The sequence below is a fragment of the Lactuca serriola genome, chromosome 1 (genome assembly GCF_051521515.1).
Source record: "Lactuca serriola cultivar US96UC23 chromosome 1, Lser_US96UC23_V15, whole genome shotgun sequence".
NCBI classification, from domain to species: domain Eukaryota; kingdom Viridiplantae; phylum Streptophyta; class Magnoliopsida; order Asterales; family Asteraceae; genus Lactuca; species Lactuca serriola.
In genome coordinates this window covers 222,570,103-222,590,978 of record NC_136408.1, presented here as the reverse complement: position 1 = coordinate 222,590,978, position 20,876 = coordinate 222,570,103, and positions in this window count along the sequence as shown.

Here is a 20,876-nt window from a genome sequence, read left to right as displayed (position 1 = left end):
CTCATGGTTACTCCCTTCAATAAGTGTTTTGTGGTTCTTTGATCATTCATGCAAGTTCCTAGTTCATTAGTCAAGCATTGGAAGGAGTTTGGGGCATCAAAACCCCTTTTTGGGGGTGTTTACGGTTTTGGGAGATCCCAAAACCGTAAACTCATGTTCATGGAGGTTTTTGGTGTTTTTCAAGTGCTAAACTCATCAAGGAAGGGATCTATGCTAGTTGTCAAGGCTTAGAAGGAACTAGGGCACACTTTGGCTCCCATAATAGGGTTTACGGCCCAAGAACACCTTGGACCGTAAACGCCTTGTTCTTGGTGTTTCTTGAGTGATTCCTTGACATATATGGAAGTATAAAAAGACTTAATGTACGCTAGGATAAAATTACTTACTTTTGGGATGAAAGATTGAAGATCCTTGGGAGAGAAATCAAAATTTGAAGAGAGAGAGCGTAGAGAGAGAAAGTTTCTAGAGTGTGAAAAGATTGCAAAGGAAGGCCACTCATTCCTTATATAGGGTGAGTTTACTGCCCAAGACTTTACTACCCAACAGTTTACTGCCCAAGAGAGTTTACCGCCCAAGAGAGTTTACTGCCGTAAACTCCATGTTTACGGCCGTAAACTCCATCTTATGGATTTTATGGCATGATTTTTGGTGTTAGGGCTTTAGTGGTTGCTTTCTAACGCTTGTTCCTTAAGTGTACTGGCATCGGAATACTCAAACAGGCCTTAAATTTAGCTAAATGGTAACAAAATGAATTTGACTTTCAATGAAGTGTTAGACTGCAGAAATTATACATACAAAAAATTCGGGTTGTCACATCATCCCCCCGTTAGAGGGAATTTCGTCCCAAAATTAGAGTTTAGGATACAAATCATGGATTAGGAAAGAGATGTGGATACCTTTGTTTCATCTGGTCTTCGCACTCCCAAGTGAATTCAGGTCCCCGTTTGGCATTCCAGTGAACCTTCACTATAGCGATGCGACTTTGTTTCTTTTGTTTGATCTCTCTGTCAATGATTTCAACCAGTTCTTCCACGAAGTTGAGGTTCTTGTTGATTTCAATCTCATCGAGAGGAATCACGAGTGTCTCATTGGACAAACATTTCTTTAGGTTCGATATGTGGAAAACAGGGTGAATGTTTTTGAGCTCTCGTGGTAATAGGAGTTTGTATGCTATGAGACTGATTCTAGCAAGGATCTCGAATGGTCCGATGTACCTTGGGTTTAGCTTTCCACGCTTTCCAAAGCGTATGATGCCTTTCCAGGGTGAGACCTTCAGAAGGACCCAGTAACCAACCTGGAACTCCAAGGGTTTTCGTCTCTTATTGGCGTAGCTCTTTTGCCTGTCTCGTGAAGCTTTGAGTCGTTCCCGTATTTGTATAATCTTCTCCATTGTCTCTTGAATGATTTCAGGACCAGTGAGAGTACTGTCGGGGGTTTGACCCCTGGCTAGCTGCGTGTTGCCTACCTCAGCCCAACACAAAGGGGATCTGCACTTGCGGCCATAGAGGACTTCAAACGGCGCGGTGTTGATGCTGGTATGGTAACTGTTGTTGTAGGAAAATTCAACTAAAGGAAGATGAGTGTCCCATGACGCACCGAAGTCAATGACGCAGGCTCTCAACATATCTTCCAAGGTCTGAATTGTTCTCTCACTCTGTCTATCAGTTTGCGGATGATAAGCCGTGCTCATATCCAATTTAGTTCCAAGAGCCTTTTGCAAAGACTGGCAGAACCTTTATGTAAACCTGCTGTCTCGATCAGAGATGATGGATGCAGGTATACCATGAAGACAAACTATTTCTTGAAGGTAGATCCATGTGAGTCTCTCCATCTTGAAGTTTTCTTTAATTGGCAGGAAGTGGGCGGACTTCATCAACCAATCGACAATTACCCAGATGGCGTCGTGACCACTCGGAGATTTGGGTAACCTGGTGATAAAATCCATGGTTATCCTTTCCCATTTCCACTCAGGTATTTCCGGCTGCTAAAGTAGACCTGAGGGCTTTTGATATTCGACCTTCACCTTGGCGCAAGTCAAGCACTTGCCCACGAAGGTAGATATCTCTACTTTAATGTTTGGCCACCAATAGAGTTGTTTGAGATCCAGATACATCTTATCCGAACCTGGGTGAACGCAGTATTTACTCTTGTGAGCCTCATTCATGATAACCTCTCTATAACCACCAAACTTTGGGGTCCAGATTCTGTTCATGAAATAGTGGACTCCGTCTCCCTTGATCTCTAGATTCTTTTCCATTCCTCTCAAGGCTTCACCTGGCATGCTCTCTGGTTTTAAGGCTTCCAACTGAGCTTCTTTGATCTGTGCGGACAGGTGGGAATGGATGGTCATTGTTAAAGCCTTCACCTTACGCCCTGAATACTCCTTTTGATTGAGGGTGTCTGCTACCACATTGGCCTTTCCGGGATGGTAGCGAATTTTGCACTCGTAGTCATTAAGTAGCTTGACCCATCGTCGCTGTCTCACGTTTAACTCCTTCTGATTAAAGATGTGCTGTAAGCTATTATGGTCGGTGAAGATAGTGCACTTGGTTCCATAGAGGTAGTGTCTCTAGATTTTTAACGCAAAGACCACTGCTCCCAACTCCAATTCATGAGTTGTGTAATTTGCCTCATGTGTTTTCAATTGCCTCGAGGCATAGGCGATAACCTTTCCTCATTGCATGAGCACACAGCCTAGGCTCTGATTGGATGCGTCACAATAGACCACGAAATCTTCCGTCCCTTCGGGCAGAGACAGGATAGGTGCACTGCACAAGGCTTGCTTGAAGTTTTAGAATGCAGTGTCTTGCTTTTCACTCCAACAAAAGGATACGCCTTTCTGAGTTAGAGTGGTTAAGGGTTTGACAATTTTGGAGAAATTTTGGATGAATCTACGATAATAGCCAGCAAGACCCAAGAATTGATGAATTTCTGTGGGTGTCTTCGGTGCTGACCAATTCTCTGTCGCTTTGATTTTGGACGGATCCACGTGTATTCCTTCCTCGCTCACCACGTGACCCACAAAAGTTACCTTCCGAATCCAGAATTCACACTTGGAGAATTTTGCGTATAGCTTTTCTGTTCTTAGAGTTTCCAGCACTAATCTCAAGTGTTGTTTGTGATTTTCCTCGCTTCTTGAATAGACAAGTATATCGTCTATGAACACGATAACAAACTTGTCTAGGAAAGGACGGCACACCCGGTTCATCAGGTCCATGAACAATGTCGGTGCGTTGGTTAGACCGAAGGGGATTACCACAAATTCGTAGTGGCCATATTGAGTCCAAAATGTTGTTTTAGGAACATCACCTTCATGGAATCGTAGTTGATGATAACCTGATCTTAAATCAATTTTTGAGAAGTAGCTAGCTCCCTAAAGTTGATCGAAGAGGTCGTCCGAGATCGAGAGACTTCCAAGGCCGCAGCCAATGTGGTAAGTGTGGTAGGACGCACGAGGGTGCGTGTAGTAGTAGTAGAATCATCAAATGAAGGGGACAGATTCGAGGAAGAGGGTAACGATTTTTGACTGTGAGCTTATTCAGCTCTCGATAATCAATGCACATCCGAAAGGATCCGTATTTCTTTTTCACAAATAAAACTGGGGCTCCCCAGGGTAAAGAACTTGGTCTGATGACTCCTTTGATGAGCAGCTCATTGAGCTGGCTGGACAACTCTTGCATTTCTGATGGTGCTAGGCGATATGGGGACTTAGCTACGGGGATTAAGTCGATGTGAAACTCGACCTGACGCTCATAAGGAATTCCTGGAAGTTCTTTTGGAAAGACATCAGGAAAATTGCAGACCTTGGGGATGCTCTCGAGGTCTTTAACTTGTTGTTTCTCATTTACAACATGAGCTAGGAATGCACTGCACTCATTTCGCAGAAGTTTTTGGGCTTTGATACACGAAATGATACGAAGGTTGGAGTTGAGTTTATCATCATAAATCATGAGGGTTTCACCAGAGAGGAGATTGAGTCGGATAGCTTTTTCAAAACACAGGATATCAGCGTGGTTGGGGCTCAACCAATCCATGCCAATGATGACATCGAAGCTCTTTATGGAAACTGCCATAAGATCGATGGGAAAGGAATGGTCGTTTAGGGTAAGAGTGCAGCCTACGTATATATCGTTAGTGCTCCCCTTCTCACTGTTAGCCATCTCAACGGTAAATGTTTTAGTTAATGGTTGGGGTTTATGTTTTAAAAGGTGCTTGAATGCATGACTAACAAAACTTCTTTCAGCACCAGAATCGAAAAGAATGCATGCATAAGAGTTGTCAAGGAGGAACATACCCGAAACAACTGTGGGATCAGCGACTACCTCCTCGCGTCCCATCGTCAGTATTCTCCCTGTGCCACCAGTTGTTATAGTCTTGGGGCCATTTCTTTTGTAGTGCCCGACTTCTCCACAATTTTAACAGGTTTGACCGATGCCTGCTCCAAACGTTTGATTGGTTGTTTGAGCTGGTGCCTTGCAAAATCGAATCGTATGCCCCTTTCTGCCACATTTAGAGCATGACATTTCACGACATTGGCCGGGATTAAGGTGGTAGTTACATTTGTCGCACTGAGGTAGGGTACCAACATATTTACTAGTAGGTGTTTGAATGGCAGGAGTAACGAAAGGGGTAGTAGCAGCGTAGACTGCCTCTGTTTGCTGTTTCTTTCAGGGTTCCTGCGAAGACTGACCCTTCTTCTGTTTCCAGAATTTTCTTTTCTCACCACTCCCTTTAGCCAGTTCAGGAGTGGTGGTCACTTCATCGAGATCGACTCCATGATCGATCAGAGTCTGCGCCAGGCACTTAGCGCTGTGGAAGGTGTTTGGCATGGCAGCCAAGACATTTCCTTTAGTTGGCTGGGTCAGCCCCTAAATGTATCTTTCAATCTTTTTTCTTTCCGGGGTGACCATCCCCGGGCAGAGGAGCGCTAGGTCTTTAAACCTAGATGTGTAGGTGGCGACATCAGAACCCTTCATCTTTAGGTTCCAGAGTTCATGCTCCAAAATCTGCAGTTCGCCCCGAGGGCAGTACTCAGCAAGCATGAGCTCTTTCAAGCTCTCCCAACCCATAGAATTTGCCACTGGTAGGGTTAGGGATTTGACCCGACCATTCCACTAGGTCAGTGCCCTATTGGCGAAGGTGCAAGCGGTGAATTTTACTTTGTTGACCTCTGAACAGGAACATATTTTGAAAATGGACTCAATCTTTCGAACCACCGAGTCAGGGCAACAACACCTCCAATGCCATCTAAGGATGTGGGTTTTGCGTTCATGAATTTTTTATAGGAGCACTACTTTTGGTGTCCCTGTCCACCTTCATGATTTTGGGGATGCATATTACCTCTTTGTCCACCCGATCCTCCAGGAGTCATCTGTGACATCGCGGCAGCCACAGCTACTTGGAACATGGCGGGATCAAACGGAGGAGGTGGTGGAGGAGGGTTGTTGTTCTTTGAGCTGGGTCTTTTCTTTAGAGGCATCTTGTTCTAAAATGACCAGGAAGGAGAGGATGGTAAGCCCACTAAATTGAATTAGAAGATACGAAACAAGATGTATCTCTACATGATAGATAAAGTGTTCTACTAAGCGATAGTACAGGAAAGAGTTACTAAAGCAATTAGATTATCGCTAAAGAAAGAATGAGTAGCAACACTTGGAATGAATTTCTACAACGTATTCGGCTCTGTCTAAAATACCCCCATAGTATTTTATGTTGAAGGTTTTTTTCTATCGATAACTTTTGGTAGGACGACTTTGGTAAGTTTTAGGCCTGTTGCAACCCCACAGTCACTCCCAAGCACATGTTGGTCATGTCTCGAATGAATATAGTTGATCAGGCTATATTGACCCTAGACATGATTACATAACTGCCCAGGTTTAACCACAGTGTTCAACATCCAAATACTTTTGTTTGGTTCTTTTCATGATACTGATTCTGGTATGTAGGTATACTTGTATACTTGGAGTAAAAATACTTATATTTTTAAAGTATACTTTTTGTTCAGAGCACTTCGGCCCCTTAGTGTTTATTGTTGTATACCATGTAAGGTTTGCTATACTTAGTTCACTATAAACAATTGCTCTGATACCAAGCTATCACACCCCGAAACCGGCGGCAGAAACATTCCGGGGTGGAGGACGTCATGTGTAGTATCACAAACATTGTACATAGTAAGCATAGTAAACACAACCATTACATTACAATAAGAATATTTACATTTGTTTAAAAGCATTGAAAACATAGTTTATATACATCAGTATAATCAAAAGTAAAGACGAGACTTCTATATGCTCCGTCTTCTCCAAAAGTTGGCAGTGTCGCGTCTATTGGATTACGTCATGGGCTCGGTCCATAGCCTAGTTTGAATGCCGGTATTGGGCCTGTCCAGCCGTGCATTATTTTGTATTATGGTTTAAGTATATAAGTTGCATGCATGCAGACTTAGAAGAAATCGCTTTTATTGTTTTCGTTTTCATTGCTTGTAAACCCTAGCTCGCCTCTACAGCGGAAGTTCTTCATCAAGATCTGCTGAGGCGTGACTCGGTTTTGAATCATAAGCTCATATTTGATTCTGTTCTGTTTTCTTTCTTATTTTGTTCTTAAACTGTTAGATTTATTTTCTCGTACTTGTGAAAGATCTAAATGATCAAAGAGTTTTGAACTCATCAATTGGTATCAGAGCAGGATACTGTGTAATCTATACACACCTCCTCTGTCGAAGAAGTTCATAGGGTTTTTATTCCGCATTGATTGATATTTATTGAGCCGTCATTCTTTATTGGCATATCTCATTAATTGTTAATCTAACCCTAATCGAAAAATTACAAGTCTGATCTTTTACAGGTTTTCGATCTAAAGTATTTACAATGTCAATGGACAATTCTCAAACCAATTCGATAAATATCTCCAACAGCATAGGGTCTACAACAAAAATACCGATCTTGTATACACAAGACTATGAAGTCTGGACGCATCACTTTGAAGATTACGTGATTGGATCGGAGGACAATGGGTATCTAATCTGGGAAGCAATCACTTCAGGCCCATTTCCTCATTCTAGCACATCAAAGATTGTTAAAACGCAGAAAGAATACAATCAGCTTGTCAATGACGTCAAAGACATTCCTCAGGATGAAAAAGAGAAGTTTCGGTGCAACATCAAAGCTCTAAGGATGATAAGGTTTGCGCTGCAATCGGATACGTTTCGTTTGGTAAGTTCCTGTACTATAACTAAGGAGATCTGGGATAGATTGAAGGACGTATATTCCACATATGAAGATCTGGAACACTCTATTCAAACCCTCCTGTTATCAGAGTTTGGCGATTTTAAGCAAAAACCTGAAGAAAAACTTATCCAAACTTCCGATCGTTTCAATCATCTTTTGAGTAAGATGATAAAGCATGGGATTGAAAGAGTGGTGATTGAACAAAAGGTCACTTTCATGAATGGTCTCAGACCTGAATGGATGGCCGTTGTGTCAAGTGTCAAAGCTCATGAACAGTTCAAGTCATACTCTCTGGCAAAACTTGTGGGTATTTTAAAATCTCATGAGAATGCCTTATCATAGGAAACAAATGTAGTTTCGGGTCTGGGTTCCTTAGCTCTTGTCTCAAAAGGAAAGAGTTCGGTTGAAGAAGAAGAGGAATTAGAGCTTGCAGATTTTGATCTAACCGGCGAAGAATATGCAATGATGGTGTCAAACCCCAGAAAATTCATCAAGAAGAAATTCCCAGCCAACAAGAACCGAAACTGGCAGGGAAGTTATAGTGCCGAACGGATCAAGGAGGAACCGAAGATGGGATCAAAATCCGAAGAGTCAAAGAAGGAAGCTAAAATTGGAGGCAACTCAGGATTTGACTGTCATTATTGTGGAGGCAAAAATCATTTTGCTAAAGACTGTATGTTGAGAAAGAAAGAAGAGAAGACAAGCGAAGATGATGAGGAAGCGAGCCTCCTGAGAAGATTGGAGGAGATAAAGAAAAGAAAGTCTACTGTTAATAACTCTACTATGAATGCTTTAATTGTGCAGGGTTCAAAAAACAGTGATGAGTTTGGAGGAGTGGAGGTCTGGTCCACAGATTCGGAGGATGATGAAGTTAGGAAGCCTACTCATGGAAAAGCTATGATGGAAAAAGCAGAGCAGTCATTGGGAAGATGCTTTGCAGTGACCGAGGGTGTGTCCCAAATGAGAGGATACACAACTGATGGAGGAGTTGAATAAGAAAGAGAGCGAGAGGACAGATGTTTTGCTGCCAAGCCTGTCAGTGCTCAGATCAACGAATGTGATGAGTTGATCAAAAAGGTACAAGATATTCTTGCTTCTCTAAAAATACCTGCTAATAATTATGAAAAGGAATTAAATAATTTGAAGTCAAAATTCTCTAGCATAAGTAGTAGTCTCACCCAAACCCGTGTCATGAATTCTAACCTAACTGATCAAATCAGCAGGATTTCATCAAAGAGTGAGGAACGAAGAATGTGGATTGAGCAAAAGGAAAAGGAATTAATTAGATCTAAAGATGATTCTATTTATTTGCAAAGAGACAATCTTAAACTTCTCAAGCAGATAAATGTTTTTTGTTTAATTGCTAAAAGACTTTATTTTAACATCACTCAGATGCATCTTGATTGTGAAATAGGGAAGAAAATTCATCTTATGATTTTACCTTTCCTTGATTTAAAAGAGGATGAAATTGATGCATAAGCATACAACTGTGAAAGTGTTGTATCGTCTGATGAAGTGTCTCCAGCATATAAGATAGGTCTGGACAAAATTGAATCTTACATAAAGTCAAAGGACCACAAGGACATGCTCAAAAATCTGTTAGATGAAAATGATAGATTGAAACTAAGAGCTGAAACTATACAAAAATTTAACTCATTGAATGCCAACTTAAGTTTAGAAAACAAAATTGATGTTGAAAATACATATGAACATAATAAGGATGATGATATGAGTAAAATTTATGTAGAAGATTTGGTAGACTGTTCTGAATTAGCCAAAAATGAACCCAAGTCCAATAAGAACCTTATCTTTGAAAACTCTATTGAGTTTGCTCGTTCCTCTACTAACAAGTCCAAAGCTCTCAAAGCTAAAGCTGTTGTGTACCAAAAGGTACAAACCACTCCAAACCAAGTCTACACAGTGCAGAGTATCACTCCACAACAAACTGCAGAACTAACTGCTATGGTAGAAGAAGATAATGCTGGTGAATGTGATGAATTCTTCTGGTCGGCCCCAATAGACAACGCAGACGAGACGAAGGGTCTTTCTCAGAAAACCTCATGGAGAGTAAAAGTTAGATACATACCTGAACCGCTAAATGAGCCTACCAAGTATGATGTGCCGAGCACAAGCGGAACTAAAACTCCTTTGGATGAACCTGTGCAAACCACTAGTGATACTTCTTTAGCAAAAAGTGCATGCTGTGCCCATGCTTCAAAACGAAAATCCAACATTCACCGAAATCCTAAACAGGTGGCTAATCGTAAGCATCAAAGAAATCTGAGATACAAGAAGAATCTCTCAAAGAGAAAACGGTTTTGGAAGTCTCAAAATCCTGACCTTGTAAGGATTGAAAAGAAGCAAAAATCACAATAAGACACAAGGAACCGAAAGGGAGGTTTCAGTCCTTCGACCAACAGGAACCGAAAGGATGATTTCGGTCCTTCAAAAAATAGCAACCGAAAGGGTGGTTTTGGTCCCTCGACTAAAAACAACCGAAAGGGTAGTTTCGGTCCATCACCCATCAACAACTGAAAGGGCGGTTTCGGTTCATCTTCTAACTACAACCGAAAGGAGAGTTTCGGTCCCTCATCCTTGATTAACCGAAAGGGCAGTTTCGGTCCCTCATCCAACTCCTACCGAAAGAACAGCTTTGGTCCCACATCCTACAACAACCGAAAGGAGAGTTTCGGTCCCTCATCCAATGGCAAACGGAATAGCAGTTTCCGTCCTCAAGCCTACAAGTCTGATAACAAAAACCAAGAACCTAATGTCTCTCCTAATTCCAAATTTCTAAATTCCAGTCCTTCTGTCAAAGACCCTAGTCCTCCTAAGTCAACAAAAATTAAAGTTTTCACCATTAAAAGAACAGATGAAACAACTTTAATTAAACACACATATATGGTTAATATCTCTCTTACTATACCATGTCATGTAAAAGGCTCACAAGGACCCAGGAAACTTTGGGTTCCTAAATCTGCTTAATTTTTGCAGGTTATTCGTGATGAGCAGTTTGACAAAGAATGGTACATCGATAGTAGCTGCTCGCGTCACATGACAGGAAGGAAGGAGGAACTAAGGGAGTTTCGCTCTCTCAAAGATGGCGGTATTGTAAAGTATGGTTACAACTCTTTTGGAACTATTAAAGGCTATGGAATGATCACTAATGGCAAATTCTCTATAAGGAAGGTTGCATACTTTGAAGGGCTCCAACACAATCTCATCAGCGTATCACAGCTGGTGGTTGGTACCGGGTTAAAAGTATCATTCGACGATGAAGTCTTGAAAATTGTCAAGAAGAAGTCAAGCAACGTGCTCTTAATATCCAAGCGAAAAGGAGAAATGTATCCACTGAACCTCAATTCGATAAGAGGTAAACCAGCAGTCTGTTTACTCACAAAGGCTCACTCCGATGAAAGCTGGTTATGGCACAGAAGACTCTCTCACCTGAACTTCAAGGACATCAACAAATTAGTTTTAGGTGATCATGTTCGTGGGCTGCCAGTTCTGAAATTCGATAATGAACATCTCTGTGCAGCGTGTGAAATGGGAAAGCGGAGTCGGCAGAGCCATCCTTCAATAATCAACACTAAGGTAATAGAACCGTTGGAGTTACCACATATTGATTTATGTGGTCCATCGTCCATCGAAAGCATTGGAGGAAACAAATATATTCTGGTTATAGTAGACGATTTCTCAAGGTTCACATGGACCTTCTTTCTCAAGCAAAAGTTTGAAGCTACACCAAAGCTCAAGCTCTTCATTAAAAAGATAGAAACGCAACTCAGAAAGGTTTTTTGTAATATAAGGAGCGATAATGGCCTGGAATTCAAAAAAAAAGATTTTGAATGTTTCCTTGTTGAAAAAGGGACGACTCACAATTTCTCAGCTCCCTATACTCCACAACAAAACGGCATTGTTGAAAGGAGAAATCGATCCCTGTGTGAAGCTGCTCGCACCATGTTATGCTTCGCATCCTTGCCATTATACTTCTGGGCTGATGCAATTGCAGCTGCTTGTTATACTCAGAATCGATCTTACTTGAATAAACAGTTCTCCATTACTCCTTACGAGATCTTGAACAATCGAAAACCGAACGTGAAATTCTTTCATGTGTTCGGTTCTAGATGCTTCATTTTCAACTCCAAAGAGAAATGAAACATGTTTGATGCTAAGGCGGATGAAGGAATTTTCTTAGGCTACTCCCTGAACTCCAAGGCATATAGAGTTCTCAATAAACGCTCGAAGAAAATTGAAAAACATACTATGTCACTTTTGACGATAGTTATGTTAAGAAGTTAAGAACAACCGAAGATGCATCACAACACATCTTTCCAATGAATGGTCAGGTTACTATTTCCATCTCGAATCTTTTCGACCAATTCGTGCTCTTGTTTGATGAGCCTCAGAAAGCAATTGACTCAGAATCAACTACAAAAGACAACAAAGTTGACAATATGAAACAAGTTGTAGATGATGCTGCTAGAAAAATAGCTGATGATCAATCCAAAAGAACCGAAAGTGCAGACGGAAGCGAACCTTCTGGTGACCATCCTACTGTCGAGGGGGAGGGTTCTTCTCCTCATCATGATCAAGGTTCTCCTTTCCAGGAGGAGAACTCATCGCCAAATACAACAGCCTCCACTGAAATTCCATCCAACAAAGGAGGTGCAAATGCTGGTCCTGAACAGGAATCATTCTTCGAGGGGGAGAAAACCGTTAGTGAAGATGACAATTTGTCTGAACTCGAAGAAGAAATCAATGTTGAATTGGATCCCATCTATGATCCAAAGTTTCCTCCACTTGTTAAATAGACCAAAGATCATCCCCAGACTCAAATCATTGGGGAATCCTCTGAAAAGGTGTTAACTCGCTCTCAAATCAAAGAGAAACATGTTGTTCTGTTTTTAAAAGTCGAGTTTTGTATGTTCAATTCGTTCGTGTCCAAAATTGAGCCAAAGACTGTTAATTCAGCTCTTGATCATTCAGACTGGGTTCAAGCTATGCAGGATGAGCTAAATGAGTTTGAACGAAACAAGGTATGGCGTCTTATTCCAACACCAAAGGATGATTTGGTTTTCAGTCTCAAATGGGTGTTCAGAAACAAGATGGACAAAGAAGGAAATGTCATTCGTAATAAAGCAAGGCTGGTGGTCAAAGGGTATTGTTAGGAAGATGGAATTGATTATGAAGAAACCTTCGCTCTAGTGGCTAGATTGGAATCTGTTCGTATCTTTCTTGCATACGCTGCTCACAAAAACTTTGAAGTCTATTAGATGGACGTCAAATGTGCCATTATAAACGCTGAACTTGAAGAAACTGTATATGTTGAGCAACCACCAGGATTCGTAGACGAGAAGTATCCAGATCATTGCTATATCCTTGACAAAGCTGTCTATGGCCTGAAACAAGCTCCCAGAGCATGGTATGAAACTCTCACTCGTTTCTTAAAAATGTCTAAATTCAAACAAGGTTCGGTTGACCCAACCTTCTTTCGTAAGGGAGAAGGTAACCACCTTATGATCGTCCAAATTTATGTTGATGACATCATCTTTGGCTTCACGAATCCTAGCTTAACAGCTGAATTCCGAAAGTTGTTGGAACTAAGTTTGAGATGAGCTCAATGGGTCAAATTAATTTCTTTCTTGGATTGAGCATTAGACAGGGACCCGAAGGCATTTTTATTAATCAGGAAGCTTATACCAAGACTTTGCTCACCAAGTTTGGAATGACGGGAGACTCCAAAGTAAAAGTGCCAATGGCTTTTGGAACGAAACTCACACCATCATTGGAGAAACCAGTCGCTGATACAACACTTTATCGACAGATGATCGGGTCTTTGATGTATCTTACAACCAGTAGACCTGATATCATGTTCTCTGTCTGTTATTGTGCTCGATTTCAAGCCAACCCACGATAACCTCATCTTCAAGCAGTGCAGAACATCTTTCGCTATCTGAAGCCAACCTCCTCTCTTGGCCTATGGTATCCAGCCAACTCCGGATTCTTCGTGCAAGCATTTTCAAATGCCGATCTGGGTGGCTGTGGATTGGATCGTAAAAGCACCACAGGAGGATGTCAATTTCTGGATGCAAAATTAGTCAGTTGGCAATCAAAGAAATAAAACTTGTGTTTCGTTATCCACTACAGAAGCCAAATACAATGCTGTAGCATCTTGTACATCTTAAGTTGTGTGGATACAGACTCAATTCCGAGATTATGGCTTAAATATGAAGAAAATCCCATTATACTGTGATTCTGAAAGCGCAATCAGAATCTGTCACAACCTAGTGCAACACTCGAAGAATAAGCATATCGCACTGAGGTACCATTTCATCAAGGATCACGTCGAAGATGGCAACGTCGAAATTCACTTCGTCAGAACGACTAATCAACTGATAGACATATTCACAAAGGCCTTACCTGAAGCAAGCTTCAATAAGATTTTACAAGGTCTAGGAATGATGCAAGCCGAGTCAGTACCAAAATCGCCTTCGCTCTCATAAAGGTAACAAGCGAAATTGAGCGAACCGAAATGAACCGAACGTTCGGTCTATTTCGGGTTCGATCTATTTTGGGTGAAGTTGGTGCATGAACCGAAATGAACCAAGCGTTCGGTCTATTTCGGGTTCGGTTCTTCTGAACTTGTTCATTTTTTTAAGGCGTTTTCAAGTGTTCACTTATGTACATCTTTTCTTTACTTCTTTTTCCTTATAAAATTTCCAAAAATATTTTTTCTTTAAAAACTCTTAAGAAATCCAAAATTATTTTTCTCTTTCGCTAAATTGGTCAACTCTCACAAAAATTCAAAAATATTTATTATTTTTTTTATTTTTTTGCTCTTAATGGCATTGCTAAGGCAAGTAAATAGTTTTCCTAGTTAGGAGTCCCTAGAAGCATGCTGTTGTATGCTGACTAAAGCCTTGATAGATTTTGAGTGAAGCCTTAATAACATGATATATACCAATCATGTTTTCCCAATCCAGGCTATGTGATTCACTCTAATCATGAGCTACCTTACTCTACTCACATTGAGTTTAGAGTTTTCTGCTTGGTCCCTTCGTTTCTTTAATGCAGAGGTACTTTCGCTTCTTATACCATCTCTATCATATTTCTCCATTATAATTCGTTTCATCAATATAACCCCTGAGACTCTCCGTCTTAACCACTGAAGTTTATGGTTATACAACATCTGTGTTCATGATCTTAGTCTCATGCTACTATGTACTAAGTGAAACCCAAAGTTCAACACCACTAATGAATTGACGGTGAATCTAACGATTAAAGATCTTACTTGTTACCCTATGAATCTCTTTTTCTTTTGAGTGATCTTTATAACTTTTCCTTTCACCAAGGTTTCTTTAACCCTAAAAGATCCATTTTTTTTTGAGATTTCCTTTTTCCCTCGCCACTATAAAGTTTATCATACCTACTTGATCAACAGATCACAATGATCTCTCAAGTACTTCATTCAGTTTCGGTCTTATGTTATGTATCAAAATTATGAATTGAAGCGATAGCCACCCTCTTTAACCTTTAAAATATGCCTTTCAAAACTTCTCAACAAGTTATTGATCGTTATTTCATGGGAAACCAAGCAAGCACTTTAATGTCTCTCTTGACTTTGAAGAAAGTGATTTTTGCCCAGAATCAATTGTTTTATGTCTACATACGACGTCACAGATAATCCCAAAATACTCGTTTTATTTCTTTATCTTTTACACCCTTTGCACGAAAATTTTTAATTTTTCAAAATTCTAAGTTTCACACAGATTCATGATTCAAAAGCTCAAGGCACAAACACTCAAGCATCATCAGGTGAAACGATTGGCATAAAAAGGTCGTTGACTCAGCAGAAATCCAAACGGTTTGGCGATTTGAAAAGGTGTTTTTTATGAAAAGGCATGAAAAAGGGGAAACTTTTTTCTCTCTCCTGCGTCATCTTCGGCACGCCAACTATTCACACATCAACTCAGGCGCTATTTTTGAGATAATCCAAGATTTCAGTCGGATTCTTCTCTCTCTTCCTTGTACGTATAACAGCAATTGGAACGGTACTCTCTCACCCTTTATCACTTCCAACAAGCTCTCAAAGAAACCCGGCTATTTTCTGCAACTGTTCATCGTCATTCTCAAGCTCCTACAATGGCAGATTCTTCATTTGTTCATGATACCTTAGTTCGTCAACCCCTACTCACTATAAAACCCCAACAAAACCTAATCATTGATCTCACTCCCTTTGTTTATGAGCCATATATGATGTATGTGGTTGAGTGCCTCAAATACTCACCACTCGTCGATGCATTGACAAAGGTTGAAGTTGTTCCTATGTTGTTCTTATCACTTGTCTACTCTACAGTGTTCTACGACAAGACTAATGAACGTATCCACTTTGAGCTTCACGATGAGAAGGTCTCTATCTTCAATAGTCGATTTTGTGCCCTAATTGGTCTTTCTCAAGATCAGTCTCTGGTAAACCCTGATTCCATTACAACTGCCCAACTGTTTACAATGTTTTATCAGATGGGGTCTTCTAAAACCCTAACAACCGTCACCAAGTTCAAGAAGTCCTGCCTTCCTCATCAATGGAATGGCCTTTTCACACTCTTATTCAAGGGATTGTCTGAGCAGAGTGCTAGTTCTGACGATGCTAGCAAGGCATTCATGACGGTGCTGTATGGGTTGTACAGTGGGCTTAACCTTGACTATGGGTCCATTATTTGGCATCAGTTGGTTCAAAGCCTAGTCTCTTCGTCCAAGCACTCGGAGATTTCATGTGGGCGTTTCTGGACTATCATCACCAAGTGGGAAATGGATCATAATCGTGTCCAAATTATGGCGGATTCCATGCTTTCTTCCATCGCCACCTTTCATACGATGAAGATCATCGTCACTGATCCCACAAAATTCTCATACATCGGCTCTATTCCTGAAACCATGCTTAGTTGTATCTGAGCATCAAGCAATCTTCTTCAACAGTACAGGAAACGTAAATCTGTTGGTCCACGTGATCTTACTCCCACTATGCTTCACTCCATTGAAGAGGCTGACAAACCAGCCAAAAGGGGCAAGAAGCCTGAATCGCAGAAGGAGGGACCGGAAACAAAACCATCCAAGGGGCAGACCCCCAAGAAGAGGAAAATTGATATAGCTGCTCCTTCTCAACCTCAACCCAAAAAGCAGAGGAAGCCTGCTAGGAGACTTATTCTTCAATCCTCAAGCAATTCAGATTCAGAATATCTTCCTCCTAAGCAGAAGAACGCTCCATCTTCAGATACTGAGAACGAAAGTTCTGATGAAGAGGCTTCGGGCCGAGGGGATACTCCACCTCGCTCCCTTACTCTAGAAATTCCGGTTCGTTCTTTGCCTCCTTCACCTCCACCTGTTACAATTCCTGCTTCTATCCCTCCTATCTCTCAAACAACCACCTCCCCACTTTCACTTCGATACCTATTCCCACTCCCATTTTCACAGATACAATCTCTACCACCACTACAAAACCTACATTCACTATTCCCAAACCACCTGTAACCGAACCTACTTTTACAACCGAACCACCTCTAACAACCGAACCTCCAGTAACAATCGAACCTCCACCTTCTTCAAAACCCCTATCTCCAACACCTTCTACAGAACAACCCCAATTTTGGGCGGTGAGGACTTGGAGTTCGACTCCACTTATTTCAGTCCTTATCGAGTACAGAGTGAGGATGATGACGATGAGCCGATCACCAAACGTCATCTTAAAGCGGTAAATGACAAGCTTGATCAACTGCTTTTCTCCTCTTCCTCAGGAGCTTATTCAGATGTTATGTTAAAGGCCCTGTTCTCTTCGGTTGTTGCTGAACATTCAGCCCCATTATCTGCTGCAGCCAAGGCTATTGAAGCCTCCACCTCCCAATGTCAACAGGCCTCTCGTGCTGTTGATGCCTCTACTAAGGAGTCCAAGGAAGCAACCGCAAAAGTCGATAAACTAGTTTCCCAGGCTCACCTGTTTTTAGATTCTTTGCAGGCTGCTGCTGCTAAGAATGCTACAACTGTCAACTCTTCTGTAGAGACTCTTCAGCAGACTCTTTAGTCTGAGTGCTCGAAGGTTGAAGCGACACGCCTTGCTATTGAACAGGCAAACGACAAGTTCCATGCTAATGTCAACGAACGCTTAACTCAATTGCAAGAGGACTTAGCTTTAGAAAATGGAATTATGGATGAGCTTGCCAAACGCACAACTCAGCTCAAATTGCAAACACAAAAGCTGCAAATTGCTACTGCTGAGATTGATGATCTCAAGTCAGAAAGGGAGGTTATACAGAGTTCTGCTGCAGATGTTCACTCCATCCTTCTTCATCTTATTGAAGGTCACGATCCACTTATCACTATCACCATCCGAAGGCATTTGGCAGACAAGCTTAGACCGGCACTGGACGTTCTCAGCCGTATCGAGGGTGTTCCGGTGACTGGAGTCCATCCACAACAAGGGGGAGAGAAAAAGTTGAAGCAAGAGACGAATCAACCTCCTCCATCTAGCTCCAAGCCAGCTGCTGAACCAAAGGGTAATGAAGCTTCAGTCAGTAACAAGGAGAAGAAAAAGAAGAAGATTGGTGAAGACGGTATAGACAACGAAGATGATGTCTATGTCGATATTCCCAAGAAGCCTGTCCCAAAGGTTAACACTTCTGAAAATCAAACTGAAGAAATGTCCATAAAGCAGCGAGTTGAGTTAGAACAGAAGCGAAAGGAGGCGGAGCTCCTTGAAAAAAAAAGGCCATGTTCCCTGAGTGGACAAAACATTCGCTTAAGCGGTGTGCAATTAACGAGCCTACTGTTCTATGGCTCGAGCCAATAATGTCATTTAGCCTTGACAACTCCAAGGATGCGCAGTTCGATATGCCATCACTCGAAAGGCATTCATCTTTCACTGTTTCAACTCGACTGCTGCCATTCCATCTCCAGACCCGAAGGTAGATAGGGATCTGTTAGAGTTTTACTTGGAGTTTGCTCAACCTCAATACCAGACTTGGAGCTCAAAGAAGATAACCACCGTCAAAGTGATGAAGCCCTATTCAGCAGGGAAATTTATCAATGTCAAATTCAGGGTGACTAGAGGAACCGAAGGCTTAGTTCACCATTTTTCCCTTGCTGATCTACCGAACCTCAACCCCCATGACTGGATACTCCTCAACAACATTCTTCTGTCAAATCCTCAGGAGTATCAGCCAATAATCGATCATGTCAAGCATCTGCTTGTTTGCTACATACATGAGGTAGCGAAGATGGACCAGGAAATTGCCTCTGCCATACACAAGCGACCAATGATCAAACCCATGGGCAGAGCTGGCAATGTTAATTCCTTGATCAAGGGGAAGATAGATTCCAAGTACCACACAGTCATGTTTCTCAGGGGAGAAGGTTAAAAATGTATGTTCGCTCTTGTTGACAAACACCTCTTCTCGACTGTTGTCTTGAGCATATCTTGGAGATCATACAGAGGTGCGACCAGAACAGTACTGCTGATAAAAAGCTGTTCGTCGACATGCTAAGGTGGTACAATCTATTTCGACAGACTCTTCTCACCATTATTCCTTAATTGTTTAAAGTTGTAAAGACGGTGAGACCTGCTCAGAAGAAATAATCTCTTGCCTCATTTGACGCAAAGGGGGAGATTGCTGAGTTTATTGGATTGCGTCATGGGCTCAGTCCATAGCCTAGTTTGAATGTCGTTATTGGGTCTGTCCAGCCGTGTGTTATTTTGTATTAGGGTTTAAGTATATAAGTTGCATGAATGCAGACTTAGAAGATAGCGCTTTTATTGTTTTCGTTTTCATTGCTTGTAAACCCTAGCTCGCCTCTACAGCGGAAGTTCTTCATCGAGCTCTGCTGAGGCGTGACTCAGTTTTGAATCATAAGCTCATATTTTATTCTGTTCTGTGTTCTTTCTTATTTTGTTCTTAAACTGTTAGATTTCTTTTATCGTACTTGTGAAAGATCTAAACGATCAAAGAGTTTTGAACTCATCAGGCAGAAATACCTGTCTATGGTTGACCTGAGAATACAAGCAGTTTTCGAAATATCATCATAAAGCTGGTGAGTTCATAAGCGGTTGATTCTGGTGAAAAAAAATGTTCCTTTGGTTTTATGAAGAGTTGCTTCCCAAGAAAATCCCATATTTTCTTATAAAAGAAGTTTGATTATCCATTTGTTAAACAACCTGTTTATGAGAAGTTAAGTTATCCCAAGAAAAACCCATATTTTCCTTAAAAGTTAATAGTCGGTTAACAATCCTGAAATGAAGTGTACAAGTATCTACCATACTTGTATCGTTAGGTGTAGTTTTCTTGAAAAACTATGTTACACTCAATGAGATGCATTAGCTTTAATATACACATAAAACTAATAAGTAAGTAGTGAACTAATTCCTAAGGGTATTGCTAATACCCTCAAGTAATCAAAACAATTATTACTTTGAGGTTAGTTCACTAGGTTCATTATTACCAAAAGTAAATCTCCATTATCTAAGTTGCGAGTTCTATAACCATACAATAAACTGGATATGGCGCATAACAATAAACTGGATATGGCGCATAACGGGGGCCAGTATCTTTTATGACTTTGTCACCCGTAGACCTGCCGGTCCCACTATAGCTAGCAGCGAGGTGCGGGGTAGTCAGTCCCTTATAGATCTATACACAATAGTCACGTTCTCCCTCCAAGAGATTCCAGTTACAGGGTTAGTCCTACAATTGCATATTATGGTGGAGTGTTACCAAGGACGTGTCTACAATCTTAAGAATAATGAATTTACAAGTAATAATATGGAAAATCCTGTTTTTATGATTGGCATGATTCCTTTGTAAAATATAAGATATAACATTTTATGATGAAATTCACCAATTTCTTTGTTTTAGTTTTGAAAACTAACTCTACAAGTTGATTTCTTAATTGGTTGGTAAAACGGTTTTCTATGTTAAAAGCATACTGAACATGTAAGTATTTCATACGAAATAATAGGTTTTGAGTACACGTTCCCTTGTAATTTTGCTTGTATCCCCCCCCCCCCTAAAATCATGAAAAACTCGGAAAAAGGTGTAGGGGTATGAGCTCACCTGCAGTGAGTGGAGATGATGGAAGTGTCGGGTAGAATGCTAGGTGTTAAGTGAGGACTTGAACACACCCACGGATCCTATGCAACATATAGTGATACATAATGGTATCTAATTAGTCATTTAATAACTAATTATACAAGTAAAGGCATACTAATTCACGAAACACTTTACCACAAGTGCTAGAAGTACCAATGGTTGCATATAAAGAGTGTATGGCCTCACTTTGGAGTTTACTCTTCAAATGGTAGCCCTTAGGGGTGTTTATGGATTTTTAACCATTCCCCCATGAGTTTACGGCCGTAAAATCATGGCTATGGTGTGTTTGTGTGCTTCAAAGTCTTATGCTTCACAAAGAAGGGTCCTAAGGTTGAATCAACGGCTTAGGAAGTGGTTAGGGCTCGGAATGGCACACTTTTTGGATTTTACGGTCCTTGGACCATGTTTGGGAGTTTACTGTCGTAAACCCATGAGTTTACGGTCGTAAACTCATGGTTACTCCCTTCAATTCTTGTTTTGTGGTTCTTAGATCATTCATGCAAGTTCCTAGTTC